Genomic DNA, 21,386 nt, shown 5'->3' on the forward strand with positions numbered 1-21,386 from the left:
TCCTGGGAGGTGGGGCCGGACGACAAGAGAGGGACGCGTCACCAAGGCAACGGCCGGGAGACCGGACTGGAGGAAGCAGGCAGTTCATGGTAAGTTTGAACGTCTTTCTTTATTCACAGGTTGGTGTATATTGTGATCGGCATTCACTGTCGAGGGTGCTGAAAGAGTTACTGCCGATCAGTTAGCTCTTTCAGCACCTTGGACAGTGACGGGCGTCGACTAGCCTCATCTCTATGATGGCGGCTGCGCGAAAATCACGCAGCCGCGCATCATACACGGATGACACACGGAGCTGTCAAGTGCCTTTTGCGCGCGCAAAACGCAGCGTTTTTTTGCGCGCGCAAAACGCACACGCTCGTGTAAATCAGGCCTTATTCTGTAGGTACTTGAATGCAAAATAAATATACTCTTGCCAGCTTAAGAGTACACTTACTTTGCATTCAAGTTCAATACGGAAAGTGAACATCCAGAACAAAATGAGCATGCTGCGGATTTGAGCATTCTTTCATTTCTGCCTGGAAAAATGTTCAGCAGCGTTGGATGAGATTTGTTAAAATCTCATAGACAAAACTGGGACACAGAAATTCTGCACGGGAAATACCATTTCCTTCCCGTGTGAATCCAGTCTTAAAGGGGTTGTCCAGAATTAGAATAAAAGATTTGCTTTTTTCCAGAAAGGAATATTCACACGTGGCGACACAAAACTTTTTTTTTTTTTTAGCAAATAGTTTTATTTTTTTAAAAGTGGTAAACTATAAAACAAAACATATATATTTGGTATTGACGTAATTGTATCAACCTGTAGAATAAGGTGAATATGTAGTTTTTACCGCCTGATAGACGCCGTATAAACAAAACCACCCCAAAAAATGGTGTAATCGCTGTTTTTTGCCCATTTCATCCCACAAATAATTTTTGGGCAGATTCCCAGTACATTATGTGGTACAATAAATGGTTCCATGAAAAACTACAACTTGTCTCGAAAAAAACAAGCCCTCATATGTCGATGAAGAAATAGAAAAGTTATGGCTTTTGGAAGGTGGGGAGGAAAAAACGGAAATGAAAAAACTCAAATTGGCCTGGTTATTTGTTGTAGGACGCCACATTCTGAAACCTGTAACTTTTATTTTTCAGTCGATGGAGCTATGTGAGTGCATGTTTTTTACTGGGTAAGCTATAGTTTTTATTGGTACTATTTTTGGGTGCATAAGACTCTTTGATTATTTTTTATTTCATTGTTTGGTGAGGTGATCCAAAAAAATAAATGTAGACATTTCTTTTTTTTTTTTTAATGGCATTATCTGTGTGGGATAAATAATGTTATGTTGTAATAGTTACAACTTTTTTGGATGCGGCAATACTAATTATGTTTCTTTTCTATTTTTACCACTTTCTTTATTACTTTAGGGTAAATGGGATAAGGTTTTTTCTATATTTAATATATATTTTTTCCTATATTAGTATAATTGTTATTTAACAAATTTTTACATTATTTTTAGAGCCACTAGGTGACTTAAACAAGAGGTCGCAAGATCATTAATTATGATCTGGGCATTCTGTAAAAATAAAAACTGCAGCAAAGCTGCTTTTTTTTTTTTTCTGCATTTTTGCCAAGATAAAAATTTATATAAGTTAAACGCTAATGTAAATGTACCAAAAAATAACACCTACATAATGTACAAGTCGTCCCGCAGAAAAACAAAATCTCATACAGCTACCTTGAATAAAAAATAAAAAAGTTCTTTCACTGCACAATCACACTGTAACAATAGGCTGGAACAATGAGAAGTGTATGACGCTGATTGGTCACCGATTGGTCAGCTTCACACACTCCTCTGTACAACGCCCACTTGGTAAAAAGTAAAAACACGCCCAGTTCTCTATTAAGAAACTAATTAGCATAAATCTAAAATTGCTCATAACTTGCTCAAAAATGATAGTTTTTCAAAATAAAAACTATTGCTGTGATCTACATTACAGTGCCAATCAGATTATGTAGGAGATAGGGCACTTATAATCTGGTGACAGAGCCTCTTTAAGCGTGTGAACATACCCTGATAACCGACTCCCTCTCGTCTCCTTATGTCACACCAGCCAGGACAAAGGGGATGGTGGAAAAAGTAGCTTACTATGGCTTTATTGTGTGGACGCAATTGATTGATTAAGAAAACAATAGAAAACGTTCTGCCTTTACACTTCTTTACACAACTAATTGAAAGCTACACTATGTCAAAATAGCTGTAGGCTAGAATTCACGCTTCCATTTAGGGAATTGGTGAGGGAGCAGCGTCTGTCACACAGGTTTAGACTATCATTGTGTAACAGGAGCCCATTGTAACTAATCCGCGCCTCCCTGAAAAGGGATATATATATATATATATATATATATATATATATATATATATAACATATATAAAACAGATGTTGGATGGACCCGCGAGAGGAGCTGCAAGAGCTGGCAATTCTATTAGAGATATATGGTAGGGTGGCCATTCTTGCATTAAGAACTACACTGGGGTCCAGGGTTCAAATCCAACCAAAGGACAACATCTGAATAGAGTTTGTATGTTCTCCCCGTGTTTGTGTGGGTTTCCTCCGGGTACTCCGGTTTCCTCTCACACCCCAAGGGGGTCAGTAAGTGAGGACCTCTGTACAGCGCTGCGGAATATGTTAGCGCTATATAAGTAACATAAATAAATAAATAATTAAACTACACACGTGTATGGGGGTGGAGTATAATGGGTAGTATGTTTTATAAATAAGAATGCTATGGATTGGTGAGGAATGGATTGGGGGAAGTAGAAGCCACTCCTTCCTCCACCTCTGCCAAGGTGGAGGAAGGAGTGTATTGTTAAACCCCATCACTGTAGATAACTAAGATAAATTAATTTGTATGGAGCCGTAATACTCTGCCCATAGTCTTTTATGGGGCCCTACTGTACTTCTGGATGCCTCTAATTTCAGAAGTAGGCATACAGAAGTTATTACTCTTGGACTCATACGTATGTACGGAATAATTCTCACCTAGAAGCATTACATCTGTAATATGCCATAAGTAGTTATCATACAGTGGCACCCAGAGTATCTATGGCTTCTTAGTACGCAGTCGCAGGCACTCTGTGTGCCTCTGTATACTGTATATTCCGTCATGTGCATGAACCCTTACTATAAAAGACCATTAACACTTCAGGTTCTCAGTCTAATGGTCCGTAGGTGCTTAAAATGTAATTCCCCTTTGATAAACATAAAAACAACAAAGCTTTAATTATTTACGAAATGTTTCCCCACCAAAGTTTTTTTGTGACCTTATGTTCCTTTCTCAGTCCATAAACGCTGCAAGGTTATACTGTACATCAGAATCATAACCGAGATACAACCAATTTCTGTTACAGCTCTGACGGCATTGTCCTACTTTTCTCCAAGAAGTTTCCATGGTCATGACAAGGTGATACTATAACTGCAGTTCTTGTATTGGTTTATTTTATAATGGGTTTACAAGTTAGCGCAGTGCTAATTACTCTTAATAGTTCTGCAGGGCCATGCCAAGATATAAGTAGGTACATTCTAAATCAGTAATTTGTGTCATTTTTGGGGATTTAGTAGCTATTTAAATGTAAATCCACAGCTGTATTCAGATATTCTACCCCCTCTCTAACACAGAAATTATTTTACTGCCTCTTTAAAGAGTGTTTAGAGTCCTACTTCAGAGGCACTCATGAAACCACTACTGAAGCGGAATTTTGGCAGCTAGATTTTGGTCGGCACAAAGAATGGAACAGTGTTTCCTATGTTGCCCAATATTAGACGTGTCATGTTAGGTAACATCATATCTCTAAGGTTAAGATCTCCATATCCTGTAGAATCTGTGTCACCACTTCATAATAAACATCTACAGTACAAATTTGGCATTGATGCAGGTTATTATCAAGTTGCACACTTTGTGCCTACCAAAGTGGCTGCAACTCGGAAAAAAAGTACAGAATTTTCCATGCCTTTGGGGTTTTCAAAGATTTTTTTTTTTTTTAGGACCTATTAAGCCAAGTCCTCTTAAATGTAGACATTGTACTTCACCCTGTTTAACAATGGTGTCTGGCAGAAAGTTTTTTTTTTAAAAAACCATTAAAGGAACAGTGTCATCACCCAAAAAAAATTTCATATGTTCAAGATGTTAGTGCTTTATTAAAAACGTTTATATTTATTTGTGTGTTTGTGTTTTACTTTTTCTTATTTTTACACTTTTTCTTCCCTATGGGGGCTGCCATTTTTTGTTCCATTTCTGTGTGTGTCGATTAACGACACATACAGACATGGAATACGGCAGCCACAGTCCCATAGGGACTGCGAACGGCTCCCGTCCCATTGACTGCAGTGTACGGCGTCTGTGTGGGAACTGCGCATGCGCCGCTCCCACACAGTCCTATTCGAAATTGGCGCCGTCCGGCGACATTTTCCTGTGGACCGGAAGTCGCGGCCGGACAGTAATATTACTACTTCCGGTCGCGGCTTCCGGATTTGTGCACTTGCACCAGCGGCAGCAAACGGAGCGGACGGGCCGGAGGGAGCCGCGGCGGCAGGAGCAGGTAAGAGATTTCAATGTATGTTCGTGTTTGTGTGTGTTTACTACTGTATGTAAACCTACTACACTGTGGGTTAGCTCAAAAAATGGCGACACACAGTGTAGGAGGTTACATCGTTCAAACCCCTCGTTTATCCCGGCACTAGCCAGGATAAAGGAGGGGGGAATGCTGAGAGCTCACTAGAGCGAGGGCTTTTAACCCAACGTTGCAATGCTGCAATTTTGGGAACAGCTCCATCTAGTGACCAAAAATGGGTAGTATTATAAATTAGAAATAATTTATAATATTTCCTGGACTCGTGCAAAAAAATAAAAAAAATTTGAACAATGTTTAATCACCCACACACTAAATGTTTAATTTTTTTTAAAAAAACATGTTTTTCTGGCAACACATTCCCTTTAAATGGAGCCAGTTTGGTACATTTGGTTTAACTCTAGATGCACAAATTATTGTGACATGGCTGGGTAACATAAAAAGTGATCTGAAATTTGGTAACAGAATACTGGTGATTGTTTGTTGACCTCAGCTTTCTCCACTTAATAGGATATACAGGCAGGCACCCGCATTACCAAAATCAATAGGGCTCCAGTGCTCATACCTCACCCATCAGAATTTTATGACGTATCTAGTCAAAATTCCTTTAAAATGCTTTAAACGTCTATAAAGTTCCTTTAAACTATGAGTAGTTGATATACAGGGTGGGCCATTTATATGGATACACCTAAATAAAATGGGAATGGTTGGTGATATTAACTTGCTGTTTGTGGCACATTAGTATATGGGAGGGGGGAAACTTTTCAAGCTGGGTGTTGACCATGGTGGCCATTTTGAAGTCGGCCATTTTGTATCCAACTTTAGTTTTTTCAATGGGAAGAGGGTCATGTGACACATTAAACTTATCGAGAATTTCACAAGAAAAACAATGGTGTGCTTGGTTTTAACGTTACTTTATTCTTTCATGAGTTATTTACAAGCTTCTCTTTGTTTACAGCCATTGACATGTCGCAGAGGTTAACACGTGAGGAGCGGATAGAAATTGTGTTGATGTCTGGTGAACGCAGTACCCGGGTCATTGCAGCAGATTTCAATGCGGGACACCCTACGAGACCACCCATCTCCCATGCTACAGTTTGCAAACTGCTTGCCAAGTTTCGTGAAACTGGTTCAGTGTTGGATTTGCCCAAATGTGGACGCATGAAAACTGTCACTAATGAAGAAACATCAGTGGCTGTCCTAGCTTCATTCAGCAAGAGCCCACAGCGTAGCACTCGCCGCATGTCACTGGAGAGTGGCATCAGTCGAACATCTCTTCGGCGGATATTAGCTACTCACAAATGGCACCCTTACAAACTCCAGCTGCTGCAGCATCTCAACGAGGATGACCCAGATCGGCGCACTGAATTTGGAGAATGGGCAAACAAAAATTGGAACAGGACCCTCAGTTTACACAGAACATTTTGTTCAGTGATGAGGCAAACATTTATGTGAATGGTGAAGTTAACAAACAAAACCACCGCTATTGGTCTGACACTAACCCACATTGGATAGATCCCTCCAAGACTGTTGGAACACAAAAATTGATGGTATGGTGTGGTATATGGGGTACAAAGATAGTGGGGCCATTCTTCATCAATGGAAACCTCAAGGCCACGGGATATCTGAAATTGCTACATGATGATGTGTTTCCCTCTTTATGCACTAAAGCTGGCACGTTCCCCGAGTTTTTCCAGCAAGATGGTGCACCACCAGATTATGGGTGTCAGGTCCGAGCATTCCTAGATGAACAGTTTCCTGGAAAGTGGATTGATCGTCGTGGGCCAGTTGAATGGCCCCCTAGGTCTCCCGATCTGACCCCCTTAGACTTTTATCTTTGGGGTCATCTGAAGGCAATTGTCTATGCTGTGAAGATACGAGATGTGCAGCAACTGAAACTACGGATACTGGAAGCTTGTGCTAGCATTTCTTCTGCGGTGTTGCTATCAGTGTGTGGGGAGTGGGAGAAGAGGGTTGCATTGACAATCCAACACAATGGGCAGCACTTTGAACACATTTTATAAGTGGTCAGAAACTTGTAAATAACTAATGAAAGAATAAAGTAACGTTAAAACCAAGCACACCATTGTTTTTCTTGTGAAATTCTCTATAAGTTTGATGTGTCACATGACCCTCTTCCCATTGAAAAAACTAAAGTTGGATACAAAATGGCCGACTTCAAAATGGCCACCATGGTCAACACCCTGCTTGAAAAGTTTCCCCCCTCCCATATACTAATGTGCCACAAACAGGAAGTTAATATCACCTACCATTCCCATTTTATTTAGGTCTATCCATATAAATGGCCCACCCTGTATATTTGACTCTCATAACAGCGCCATTGCATGCATTGCCTTATGTCTACTCACTTCACTGACAGTTTTTATGCTTGACATCCAATGTTTTTTCTAGAATAATAATAATATTAACGCCTATAGAATATGAACTTGACCATCTGCCCATCTGGTTTTTTTGCGCAGTGCACTTTAAGTGTCCTTTATGAGGATGGTTAGAAAAAAAATATTTTACAACCAGGTTAGATTTGACTCTCGTAGGATACTCTACTTTTCTGTATGTTCCATCTTTTATTTATTTGTGAGGATTTGGATGTATTTGCATTTCTAGACAGAGAAAATGTTCCAGACATTCTCCCAGTGCAACAATTAATGAGAGCAATATGAAGTGGCTGAGACATTAATGAATAGTTCATGGAAACCGCACATAATAAACTCCCTCCAAATATGGATATTTACTGAGGATGTTCTATGGGTTTTATGTTACATTTTAAACCCCTAGTAAGGTGTGATCCTATCCATTAACTCATTAAATAGTTACAAGTCTCATTTTAAATAGATTTAATTTATTTATGCGCTTGTGCAATTCCAGAATTATAGCTGAATAGTAAAGTAATGATCTTCTGGCTAACACTAGATCTAATAGTAAATAAACAATTACCATAGGTATATATGCACATAACATGATTATCACGTACAGATGCGTCCACCCTTACCTTTGCTTGATTTTAGCTAAGGACCACAAATTCTTAGGATACTTTCTCGTGTAATCCAGTAAAGGGACGTATATTGGGAGGTATGCGTTTTTTTGAAACTGGAGTCTATGGGTGACGGATGGCTGATGGATGGGTGACGGATGGCTGATGGATGGGCAACGGATGGCTGATGGATGGGTGAAGGATGGCTTTCATTAGAGGCATCCGACAGAAGTATACGTTTATTTGCCATGGGACTCTAGATCATCTCGCACCATTTATCTTTAGAAATGTCAAGCCGAGAGAAAAGTTTAAGGAGTGTGCATCATCTTTTGTTAATACTGTCTGTGAAAATAGTTGTCGGTAATGTCATGGACTTCTAATGTTTGCAAGTTTTGAGCCTCAAGGGTAAAGTCTACAAATCACACTATTGAGTCACCTCCACTAACATGCGATGTGCTAAGGCTCAACTATTGGATCAGCTTGGGATGCGCAATGTGATACATCAACCAATGTCTTGTCACTGTCATCTCACAGTATCTTAACCATTGGGGCATATCCGGTTACATATGGCTGTGTCATGTCCGTCTTCATACGGCAGTCACACTTTAATATAAATCAATGTCAATTTTACATGGCTGTTGATCATTGCGTAATGTTTTCTTCTTTCACTACTTTAGAAAAAAAAGTTGTGTGACTCAAATAGTACAAGTTGGTGTTTAGCACAGGCCTTAGCATGCTTTTCCATTTGCACATTGTACACATGTTTAATTAAAAAAATTTAAAAAATATGTAAAGCTGCTATGACAGTCAACCCAAAGCAAAATCATTGCTTAATGAGGTTCATAAATAGGATTTGCATGACAGTAATTCTTTGTAACTTAACTAATGAATAACACACACCAAAGTTTTTCATGGTCTGGTAACCTTCATTAGGAACTTAAAAAGAAGAAGGATTACGTGCCAATCTACATGTGATCCAAAGAAAAACATTCATTAAACCCCACCCAGATCGTTTTAAGCTAGATTCTGTACAAAGGGTCATCAAATATGTACATATGCCATACAGTTACTATAAACTGCTTTTATATGAATTTAGTTGAGTATACCTATTATTATATTCACTTATAAATCTAATTCATAAGGTTATTGTTCATAGTTATAGCTTTTTATGATAAATAATGTCTAAGATTTTTCTGATTTAGCCGACAAAATGAAAAAAACAAACTTAAAAAAGACCAATGATCTGACATAGCCTTCCCAATGACTGTCAGCACTTAAAAACATATGGACACATAACTTTGTGTCCCTTCATAGCATCTTCATTGCCGTGAGAACTTTATTGCGGTATGCAAATGAGGTGACAAGTGCCACGCAGGCAGTCACAATTCCGGCAAGTGCTGTGGGTCTCGCTTTGTAACCCTACCCAACATCTCCCCCTTGGTGTTGATTGAAGGCTCCAGCGTTGTGCTATGTAATCATGTGCAGCAAGTAGTGCAACGCTGGAGCGGTCTAAGAACACCAATAGGGAGGCATTGGGTAGGGTTTATTCAGGAGAGCCGGAGCGCTTGCCGACTTTTTGACTGCCCTCGAGAACTTGCAGGCTAATTTGCATACTAGATCAAAGTTTGATTTCTCTGCAATTCTCGACTATGAACGGCCACAAAGGTATGTGTCCCATACTAAGCACTGTAGCTTGGTAGGCATAAATGTTCTGACAGATTCCCTTTAAAAGACTTCAGATGAGGGTGTTCAGTGACAGACGGATACATTGTGTCCACCAGCAAATATTATACTCAAGTCCCATTCATTTGCTATACAGAACAATTGCATGTACACTTGTATTGTATTGTAAAAAGTGCTATTTCTTTTGCTTACACATTCACTTTCATCATTAAAACTAACAGATCATTTCTGAAATAACAAAAAAAAATAATAATCTGTAGCCTAGCAGCAAGTCATCTGCAAGTGAGGTTGTCTTTGCTGGGTCTCATTGAGGCTGGGCTTCTTTATTGGGTCAGAAAGACTTCTAAAATATCCTACTGTCCAACCCAGACAGCATTTCATATTGTTAACAATTCAGAGCTCCGGCTTTAATTCTGTAATGAGAGTTCTAGACTATGGATAGGGCTCTAGACATTGCTCAAGTCGTTCTGGGCAGCATGGTGGCTCAGTGTTTAGCACTATTTCCCGCGTTTGAATCCAATTTCGTAGGTTTCCTCACAATACTCTGGTTTCCTCCCACACTCCAAAAACATACTAATAATTTTTTATTTTATTGTGAGCCTTACTTGGGGCCAGCGTGTGATGACAATATTTGTACAGCGTTGCGGAATATGTTGACACTATCTTGGCAACAGAAATAAGTCATTGAGAAGGTAACTTTTTTGCATTTTTGTGGCTTTGGTTACAAAAAAATTATAATCCTCCAAAGGAAAACTAAACTGGTAATAAATGAAAGGAACGTGTGTATGTTCCTTTAGACCTAAGTTACAGAGGCAACTTCGAATTCAAAAGATTTTGCCACTGACCAGCATAAACACAATTGAATATATTTGTTTTAAATACAGAAGCACAAAATTTCAACCTCAAGTCAGATCATTTGATCAAAGGGAATATTAACGGGTTTTAGAAGTGCTACGCCTTTGGGCACTTTAGAGAATAGAATAGACATAAAAAAGCTGATAAGTGTGATTTACCTGGAAAAGAGAAATTCCCCTTCTTCACTAAAGGCACATTAGGAATGAGTGTGGTTTACTAAGTGACATCATAGCCTGTGCATGCAGACCTACACGTAAATGTATTCCTTTCTCCCGGGTTGTGGTTAAGCTGGTTATTACAAACTCCTGTTACCAGCTGAGGCACACATTAGTATAAATAACTGCAGAATAAGCTTGCTGTCAAGACAGAAATACTTACTAAAGTAAAACATTTGTGGCTTTTTAAGTGAGCGGAATGGAGACAGGAACTTTTACTGCAGACTGTTCTAGCGTAGGGAGGTTTAGTAAAGGTAAAACAATAAAATTTTACTGTGCTGCTTTTTTATGCTATAATAAAACCTCAAATAAATTTCTTTGTGGAAAGAAAGTAGTAAGACATTGGTCCGTCTGAAGTTCAAATAGACCATATTCGCTTAATAGTTCTAAAATATGGCGCAGAAATTAATTTTGTTAAAACATTTTTTTTTACTGTAACAGATTTCATTCATTGTGATGTTTTTATAGAAGCTGAGCTTATTGTTCTGTTCCCTTTCAAAATGTTTATTTCTATACATTTAGCTATGCCATGTAGGCACATGGTCCCTAGAACAAAATTTAACAGCGCACCCCTCCAAGGTATAGTGCTTATTTCAATTAGCTGTACAGAATTACCAATCCTAGGGAAACAAGCATAAGCATTGCAGAGATCACATTTTGCGGGAGTCCCAACGAAGTGAGGGAACATCCTGATCATCCATTAGAGATTTATTAAAGGAATATTCACATCTTACATATTTATGGCATATCCACAGGGCATGACATAAATGTTTGATTAGCATGGGGTTCCATGGCAGGACTTGTCATAACCAGCAGGGGATGCACATGCAGATTTCACAGTGAGACATTATTTATGCAGGTTTCCGGCCAGATCATGGCAACCACTGCTCCTGACCTGGAGGTGCAGGCAATCTACAAAAGCAGCCTGCTAGGAGACACCCATGAATCCCAGAATTTGTAGGTGAGACTTTATGGCTGGACGGGCGCCTCTACTCAGGCAATAGTAAAATTCCAGGTAAAATCTGAAAATACAGCTAACTTCACTAGTGAATTCCATTAGGACTTTGCACAGCATAAAGCGTATGCAGCAAGCTCCATCTAGTGGTGGACGTAGGCAGCCAGCATTTTATCATTTAATTCTGTCTATACAGGGGATTTGGAGCTCCGTAAAAAAGAAAAGAAGCTCCAAATATTACTAAATTATTGCTGAATGTCAGAAATGAGGTCCTTTTAATACTGTGTGTAATTTTACGGGTTGTTTACAGGGCAAAGACGACTATTTGTAGCCTAGTTTAATGCTTCCTCTATATCACTGTTTCTAGACCATAAAAACAATTGATTGATCATTAATTTCTCGAAAAATCTTGTATGAAATTGTATTTCTATAAAAAATTGGATAGTGTCTAATTCAATGTAAAATGAAAGAAGAAAATAATAATATAATTATAATATATTACCTATACTAAATGATGACAGTGGTTGCTCATATATCATTTCTTAATAATGTTGTAGCATGGAAGTAATAAATTATGAATTCCATCTGTTGGCATCTTGAGTGATTCACTAATTTCATGCACCTTGTGAGAGTAATTCTCCAGCCAGTTGTTTCAGTATAATAATTCAGGTTTGTTTTTTTTACCCCATCAGAGCAGTCTGCACAGGAAGTAGCGTTGGAATCAATTTCATGCTAATCTGTTTTGCAGCAGCTGATAACATTCAGCACTAGACTTGATCAAGCTTCTTCATAAAGTTTTATGTTACCATATTTTAAGTGTGAACTAGGTTTACATAGTGCATTTATTGGTATACAAATTCTTAAAAATAATAATCTCTTGTGTAAATTGAATAAACAACCTGACAATAAATCAAAATAAACACAATCATTGGTTTTCCCCGTGCTATTGATTGAAGTATATATTTTTGTTCAGCTCTGCTTTCCTATACAGTCGGCCACAAAACATCGCCAAAAAATGTGCAGTATATTTTTATTTACAATGGTGGCTTATAGGTGACACATGCAACTATATGGCAAACAGACGAGTCTGTCGGAAAAATTTGGCCGACGTATTGGGAGTATATTCCGGTGTATACAGATGACTTAAACTTAGAGCCTAAGTTTATTGTATGATTCCTGTGGTATAAGTCTTAAAGCCCTTTTACATGGCCCAATTATCGGGTAAACGAGCGTTCATCTGCTGATTGTAACGTTTATGCTGCCAGAAATATTATCGTTGTCGGCAGCACATCTCCCTGTAAGGCCTCATGCACACGATCGTGATTTTGCGGCCGCAATTCACCCGCAAATATGCGGGTGAATTGCAGTCCCATTCATTTCCATGGGTCCATGCACACGAACGTGGTTTCCACGGTCCGTGCATTGCCCGGGAGCCTGGACCGCAAAAAGATAGGAAATTTTGCGGTCCGCGCTCTTATTGAAATGAATGTACACGGCCATGTGCACGGCCTGTGATTTGTGGCTGGCCCAGGGATGACACTCCACGGCCATCCACAGGCAATGCACACCACTACGGTCTTGTGCATGAGGCCTAAACAGGGAGATGTGCTGCCGACATGATAGAAAAGTATGAGGACGATTGATCGTAGTAACGGTCGCTCATCCCCATTTTTTGCTCCTTGTGATTTTGGAAAATCTTCTTGTATAATTATTGAGCACTTTACCTGATATACCTTGGGTGGTAATATTTGTTCCATGGTTGACTTTACATTTAGAGAGAATTATAGCTTTACATGCTACATACCCTTCTATAAAATATGGTTTGGTAGCACATTTAAAAGTACAGTTCTGTTATAATCTGTTCTGTCTCGGGACTAGAATAAATTTATATGTTGGATACCTGGATTTTATTGCTGATATAAATATCTACAGGCCTCTGTGTAATGTAAGGAAACCTATGTCGTTTTATGGCAACTAATCCAGTAACTGTTCTTCATCTTTTACACTCCCTATAGTATCTGTGGATTGTCCTATTGCACGACTTGGTCAGATTTTCCAAGCATTTGTTCCATTGCATTGGCTGAATTCCCTGTAATGTATGTTAACAAGAGTTGCATGATGTGTAGGAATGCACGTAATGGAGATTCTCCTGTGGGATTTGTAGAAGCTAACAGTCTCTACTTCATATTCTCAATACAGGCTTAACACATTCTCACTGCCCTGAAAGCTGCCAGGTTTGAAGTATTTCCATGTACTTAAAGAGCGGACATTGCTGCTGACTTGTGTGGGTTTTCCCCATCATTTGCCAATGGATACAGTTCTAACAACTGTTAATCATGAAGTATATATTCATTAGAAGTGCCCTATCAAACTCACATCTCAGTATTTACACCGGCTTCGATAAAACAAACTAAGTAGTCATAAAGGAAGAAAAGAGCTTTTCAATACTATGGACGCTCGTACGTCTACTAAATATGATGTGTTTTTATATTAAGCCTTCTCCATACAAATACTGATGCTTTTATTGCTTTCCAAATGGGAGGTTGTTTTCATGGGGGATGGTTTAGAATTTGAGAATGTGAGTGATTTGAGGTGATCTCTAACCTAGAACTAGTGTTGGTTACAATTTGTCATTTATTGAAGCTATTCTGGTATATCGGTTTATATGGAATAACAGTAATTATTATGGTTGCTGTTACACCTACATCTAGAGTCCCGAATAGTACATTTGACTAGTTAAATATCCTTTGTCATTGCATAACTAGGCTGATTTGTTATTCAGGAGAAGGGGAAAGCATGGTGAGAACCTCTGCGGGAGCTGTAATAATAACCTCATTGTCACTTTTAGGAAACACCGAAAAGTGAAGCGCGTATTCACACACGGCGATCTTGCAGAGTTTTAGCCACAAATTGTTTTATTTAAATGATCTTCCCGTCGTACATTATATGCAAAATGTAGGGGGGACGGACGTCTGGACCGAGCCTATGAGGTAGTACACAGTTTTTTGTTTTTGTTTTAAAGGCATAATACAACGAAAACATTATTTTAAGCCCCTAGCCATAAATAAAATCTCTGCCTGTAATGGAGTATCACCACCTAATACTGATCGATGTCAAGATGTTATTTAAAGGAGTAATCCGATTATAGACATAGCCTATCCACAGGATATGCCATAAATATCTAATAGGTGCAGGGCCCTCTGGACCTGCACCTATCTAAATAACAGTGTTCCGCCAGGTGAGGTGGCCAGGACATCCAAGCAGAGCATGAATGTAAAAGTTGTCTGCACACGCTTGGCTGTTTCCATAACGCCCATAAAAATGAATGGTGAGAGCCGCGCACACGTGCAGCCATGTCTCCATTCATTCTCGGCCTGGCTGCTATGCGGCAAGACGGGAGTCAGGGACTACTATTCTGGAGTTAGGTGTGGGTCCCACCTCTGAGCCCACCACCTATGTATATGCCATAATTGTCCATGTTGAGAATAACCCTTTAATTACATCCGTAGTTTAGACACTGTTCGATCTGCCTTAAAGGGAAGTTTCATCTTATGCCATCTTCTGTCTTGTCAATGAGAGATGTCAAAAGAAGGTATCGATGAAAGTTTGTGCACTTTCCTTGACCCCCACCAATCACTAGAATGAAAAGGATCAGCCTGATCAATTCCTATTTACTTTAGTGGGAATGCGCTCGCAGTGAGCCCTTTGTTCAAGATGGTCACAGGTCACAACCAATTACATCTTCTGACATGTCTCTTTTGACATTTTAGAATATGTATAAAGGTGAACCTTCCCTTTAGCAAGAAAGAAGTGGCTGTGGGCTTCTGCCTGTGTGGCCTGTGTCTAAGTAAGATTTATAATGACGTTTGCTTAGTTAGTTAAGAAAAGTGTATTAATACTATTTAGATTGGTCTAACTTGCTAATATTAGCCTTCTCTAAGACAAGAAAATTCTAGATCACTTTCCTTAAAATAGGAAACCTTAGTGAATTAGTAACGGTCTGTTACATTTCCTTATAGAGGCTGGGTAGCTCTAGATTTGACATGCCTGAATGTAAACTTTGTATATATGGCCTAAATACAGAAAAAAGATGTATGAGACATTCATCATATTTTCCATGACTAATGTAATGTCCTCTTGAGTATTCCTCTCTCTGCTTCCATATCCTCTGAACAGCCATCTGAGAGTAATATAACAAATGACCTCATTTTATTAAGTATACAACATGTAGTTCTAGAATAACATGAATGTTTATAATAAGAAATAAGTGTTGTGTTGATGTCTAAACAACTATATAGCCAGGTTGTAATAGTACAATCTTATGTGCATGGCATCAATATATTTAACAAAATGTATTTGTTTCCGTTGGTCTTTGATCACTTTAATGGGACTGAACTACAATACCAGACACAGCCCATGCACAAAAGTGGCACTGTTTCTGGCAAAAAAAAACAACAGACATTTTCCCCTAATCTTTTACAACCCTATTTTTATAGAATTACCTTTAAAGGGATTGTCTCACCATTACTAATGAGAGTCTGTAAGAGTCGCTCCCACCCTGGGGGTTCCAGCACATTCATGCGTTTCGTGGACAGTGATTCCTTTGTCTGAAATGTCTGTCCAGATGTGGCTTCCCCCATTGATGCTGATTACCAGGGGGGGGGGGGGGGTTAGAGAAGTCAGACCCGCGACAATTAGCTAATCACCGAGCCATCTTCTTTTTAAAAAGGGGTTGTCTTTAAAAGCTATCTTATTTTTCCACAACTCCGTTTTGGATTTGGTCAATCTTTACCATTTGTTTGCTAGTAACAAGGCACTATATAGTAAAGAAGAGAGCATAAAGCTATCTTCTACTAAAAATTCTTTAATGGAGGTCCATTGTTTCCCAGTTTGGAAATGAAAAATATAATTGCAGACATACCTTCAGTCTTAGTTTTGGGGAACAGGGCTGCAGAAAGCATTGTCTGAGACAACTGGGAGCGACAGCCATTGCCATTGTTGGTAATTGGGCACCTCAAGTCTTTGTAGTGGGAGGGTAAATTGATAGTCAAAGCTAAGTTTGTAGCTAGAGGCTCTTTCTCTAGTATGAGCGCCAAGCACAGAAATACACGCACTTACACGCCTTGGCATGTTATCAATGAGGTTATTAATGGTTGTCTGAGAAATGTTATGCCACCATGCTGAATCCACTTGGGCACGCAAATCATCAAGATTGGCTGCTGGCAGCTTCCTTTGCAATTGCCGACCAATGACGTCCCAGATGTGCTCGAAGGGAGACAAGTCCAGAGACGCTGCAGTCCATGGTAACAAGTTTGGGCCACGCATGCTGCTCACAGTAGCTCGAGCAACATGGGGCCTGGCATTGTCCCGTTGAAAAACGACTTTTGGGACATTTTGGAGAATTTGCCGTATTACTGGTTCCACGACCAAATCAATGTGACACCGAGCTGTTTGTGTACCTGTAATGAAGACTAAAGCGGTCCAGCTACCGTACATTATGCCACTCCACTCCATAATCCGGGGAGTAGGACCAGTGTGACATTCCCTTGGGAAGGCCTTTTCATGCGATTTCCAGACCCATCTCCAGCTATCATTGCATCTGAGACATAAGCGTCACTCATCGCTGAAGGGAACAGACTTTCATTCCAGCCGCCATTGCCGTCTTGCTGTGCACTATGAGAGCGGTGGCGTGTAGTCAATGAAACACCTGTAGGTGGATGTCTGACTCGTAGCCCAATGTCGTGCAACCGCCTTCTGATGGTTTGTGTCGGCACTGGTTGCCGCCCTAGGCTTGGGATATGACCGCCAATTTCACTTGCAGTACAGAATGGATCACTATGCGCTATTCTTCCAATCAGATGATCCGTTTGTGCAGAGGTTCCCTTGTGAAGGCCTCTTCATTGCGTTGCCCACGTGGTCTCCTGACAAATTTCTGGCTATCATTTCATCCGAGACAAAAGCGTGACTCACCACTGAAGAGGATAGACCTCTATTCCAGCCTCCATTGCAGTCTTATTGTGCACCATGAAAGCCTTTGTGAGCTGTGGTGTGTGGTCAATGGAACACCTGTATCTGGGCGTCTAGACCAATGTTGTGCAAACGCATTCTGATGGCTTGTGTCGACACTGGTTGCCACTCTAAGATTGGGATGTGATGTCCAATTTCACTTGCAGTACAGAATAGATCACTACGCGCCATTCTTCTAAACAGATGATCTGTCCGTGCAGAGGTTCGCCTCCGCACACCTCTTTCTGTCATTCCTATTCGTTGTTGTTCTCTTAACATCTGGGACACGCAACGTTGAACAGTGCTGACATCTCGGTCGAGGCGTGTAGCGATGTCTCTCTCAGTTTGCGACAATTAGCGATAACTGGCACGTCGACGAACAGGAGGCATCGCACAATCATCCCACACCACTTGATCCGATTTTTGAGGTTTCATGTGGCTAAAAAACTTTGCTTTCAGTCTGGCTTTTATGCCGCTTCCACGTGCCACAGATTGGAGTTAAGTGCTTGAAAATGTAATCATTTGCAGATCTTAGTGACACCTGCTACTCGATTTGCATAACCGTACGGCTTGGCCTTCTTGGTGTTGCAATTTTAATGTTTAGGAGTGTATGTATATATTGTGCCCTATTATGTTTTCTTCTTATTTTTTTTTTTGTTTACAAACAGCTGCAAATGTAATAAAGCAAAAAAAAGAACTAGTACTCACCTCTTTTCCCCCCGGGCAATCCAGTGGTGACGCTCTGGCAGTCCTCCTTGTCTATGTGTACAAGGGCCCAACATGTGACCTCTGAAGCCAATCAGAGGGCTCAGCAGTCACGTGCTGTAGTCCTAGCAGAACTGCTCAGTGATGGGTGCCATCAATCCAAGAATACGCCATGTGACTTCTAAACCTTCTAGGTTGTCGCATGCTGGATCGCTGATTGAGAGGACCGCCAGAACATTAGTGCTGCGTCGCTGAAGGAAAGAAGAGGTGAGCAGTGACGCCTTTTTTGCTTTATCACATTTGCAGCTGTTTATAAATAATTTTCTCATGTCAGATAACCACATTAAAGAGGCTCTGTCACCAGATTATAAGTGCCCTATCTCCTACATAATCTGATCGGCGCTGTAATGTAGATAACAACAGTGGTTTTTATTTTAAAAAAACAATCATTTTTGAGCAAGTTATGAGCTAGTTTAGATTTATGCTAATGAGGTTCTCAATGGACAACTGGGCGTGTTTTTACTTTTTACCAACTGGGTGTTGTACAGAGGAGTGTCTGAGGCTGACCAATCGGTGACCAATCAGTGACTAATCAGTGTCCTACACTTCTCATTGTTCCAGCCTAGCATGATCCACAGCACAGTGTGATTGTGCAGTGAAAGAAATAAACATGCCCAGTTGGTAAAAACACAATACACGCCCAGTTGGAAATAAGAGAAAACACGCCCAGTTGTCCATTTAGAAAGGCTCATTTGCATAAATATAAAATTGCTCATAACTTGGCCAAAAATGATCGTTTTTAAAAAAAAACAAAACTTTACTGTTATCTTCATTGCAGCGCCGATCACATGCAATAGGAGATAGGGATTTGATAATCTGGTGACAGAACCTCTTTAAACCTGGTCTTTTTGACATTTAGGATGGAAGTAAGCGATATAACTGTCTTTAGAAGGCAATGCTTTACTTGACCGTCTTTACTATCACTATAACGTTACTGGTTACCCTACCTTGTTAAAGCAGAGAGAAAATGTATCTGGCTACAGTGGGGGATTGTAGAAGTACACCTGACATCAACTGAAAGGAAGACATCATTTGACAGGTTTCTTAGTAATGTAAGTGTTTTTTGACACTTTTTTTTATGCTGTATTTGCTTTTTATGGGCGTTTTCTTAAATTTAGCATATTAAAATAAAAATGCTCCAAATGAACGGCGCGGTTTTTCTCTTGCCTCCCATTGATTTCTATGTAGGTTCAGTGGCAGAAACTCCTCCAAAATAGGGCAAGACGCTTTTTTTTCTGTGAGCAGACAAAAGCCAGACAAAAACAAAATCTTGAACTCTGAAAAGTCTGGACATGTTTAAAGGTTGATACCTTGAGCTGACAATTCTACCAGCACAGAAATCGCCCATGTAGAAGTCTCAGCAGACAATTTGTCGTCTTAATTTATGCAAATACATCAGCAATTTATTGGTAAGAAGTTACATTAACTATAGAAATTCCTATGTAATCCACTTTATATAGTGATGTAAGCGTGAAATTTGAAAATCACTTGCACATTGATCTACAGCCCATCTTTTCCTTTCTTGCTACTGTTTCCTGCCGTGAGCCGTCGCGGTTGATCCGGGCGATATCGAACACAGGAGTGTGAGGCTCCATTTCTTGCCACTTTAACCACCTTGTTCTCCTCCTGGTGTTTTCCGTCACTCCGTTGGATTGTTTGTATGTCGGTATAATTTTTTCCAATAAAGTGGAAACGGAGTTTCCCCCACTTATACCATACATCGCTGGATCTTTTTCTTTCTTGCTACTGTTTCCTGCCGTGAGCCGTCGCGGTTGATCCGGGCGATATCGAACACAGGAGTGTGAGGCTCCATTTCTTGCCACTTAAACCACCTTGTTCTCCTCCTGGTGTTTTCCGTCACTCCGTTGGTTTGTTTGTATGTCGGTATAATTTTTTCCAATAAAGAGGAAACGGAGTTTCCCCCACTTATACCATACATCGCTGGATCTTTTTCTTTCTTGCTACTGTTTCCTGCCGTGAGCCGTCGCGGTTGATCCGGGCGATATCGAACACAGGAGTGTGAGGCTCCATTTCTTGCCACTTTAACCACCTTGTTCTCCTCCTGGTGTTTTCCGTCACTCCGTTGGATTGTTTGTATGTCGGTATAATTTTTTCCAATAAAGTGGAAACGGAGTTTCCCCCACTTATACCATACATCGCTGGATCTTTTTCTTTCTTGCTACTGTTTCCTGCCGTGAGCCGTCGCGGTTGATCCGGGCGATATCGAACACAGGAGTGTGAGGCTCCATTTCTTGCCACTTTAACCACCTTGTTCTCCTCCTGGTGTTTTCCGTCACTCCGTTGGATTGTTTGTATGTCGGTATAATTTTTTCCAATAAAGTGGAAACGGAGTTTCCCCCACTTATACCATACATCGCTGGATCTTTTTCTTTCTTGCTATAGTCTCATTCACTCTGGATGCTGTGACTCATAGCTTGGGTTACTATGCAAACCATGGTAGCCATGCACATTTATAATCCCAGATGCATATATTAATATATGTCAGTCAGTTCAAAATAAAGCCAGACTCTTTCCATGAAAATAAGTCATCTTTAAGAAGAAAAAAGTCTGGCTCTACTTTCAAACAAACTTTTCTGTGATCTAACACCAATAAAATGCCTTGTAGCATACTGACAGTAATTTCCGCTGAAATCCTCTGTTCTGCATGTTCAGATCGCCTTAGCTAATAATGACTTCCTGTATGTGTAAGCACACTGGAGGAGATTTATCAAAAGTAGTAGAAAATTAGAGCCGTCATCCACAGCAAACAATCACATCGCGGATTTCATTTTCCAAAGAGGCACTGAAAAATGAAAGCTATAGGCATCTGCAGTGTCTGACGGGGGTTCCTTGGGCCCACCAGAGGAGATGATCCTCCATCTATACAGAACTTGTACAAATGCTTTTTCAATTTCATCATTATCTTTATTGTTATCATATCATAAAATAGGTCTAATAGGTTATTTCTGAATCATCCCATAAGAAATAGAACTTAGTGGTTAGTGTTTTGCTCCAAAGTCATCTCCAAATGTCTTCATCTGGATCATTGGGGCCCATTTATGTGTCAGCCATGACTTACCGCAGGATCCCCTGGTGGCCATGTCTGACCCCGGGTTAGTCATTCTGTACAGATCAGATCAACAGGAGAAATACGGAAAAAGGTGCTACTATTAATACAAGGAGTTAATGTCTATGTGGAGTTAGTACGAATGCCACCAGGGCAGTACAGGTGGTACTGCCCTTATGGACCTGGACAAATAAGGAGCCGCTTTGCCATCCCCGATCATTGAATTAAATTATAACAT

General features: G+C 40.1%; 1 protein-coding gene across 2 annotated transcripts in view; it reads left to right on the top strand.

The window, feature by feature from the left end:
• The window catches only part of P3H2 (prolyl 3-hydroxylase 2), a 134,148-nt gene that overhangs the window by 21,252 nt on the left and 91,510 nt on the right, over positions 1-21,386 (top strand). The window lies entirely within an intron of this gene.

The sequence above is a fragment of the Rhinoderma darwinii genome, chromosome 4 (assembly GCF_050947455.1).
Source record: "Rhinoderma darwinii isolate aRhiDar2 chromosome 4, aRhiDar2.hap1, whole genome shotgun sequence".
NCBI lineage: Eukaryota > Metazoa > Chordata > Amphibia > Anura > Rhinodermatidae > Rhinoderma > Rhinoderma darwinii.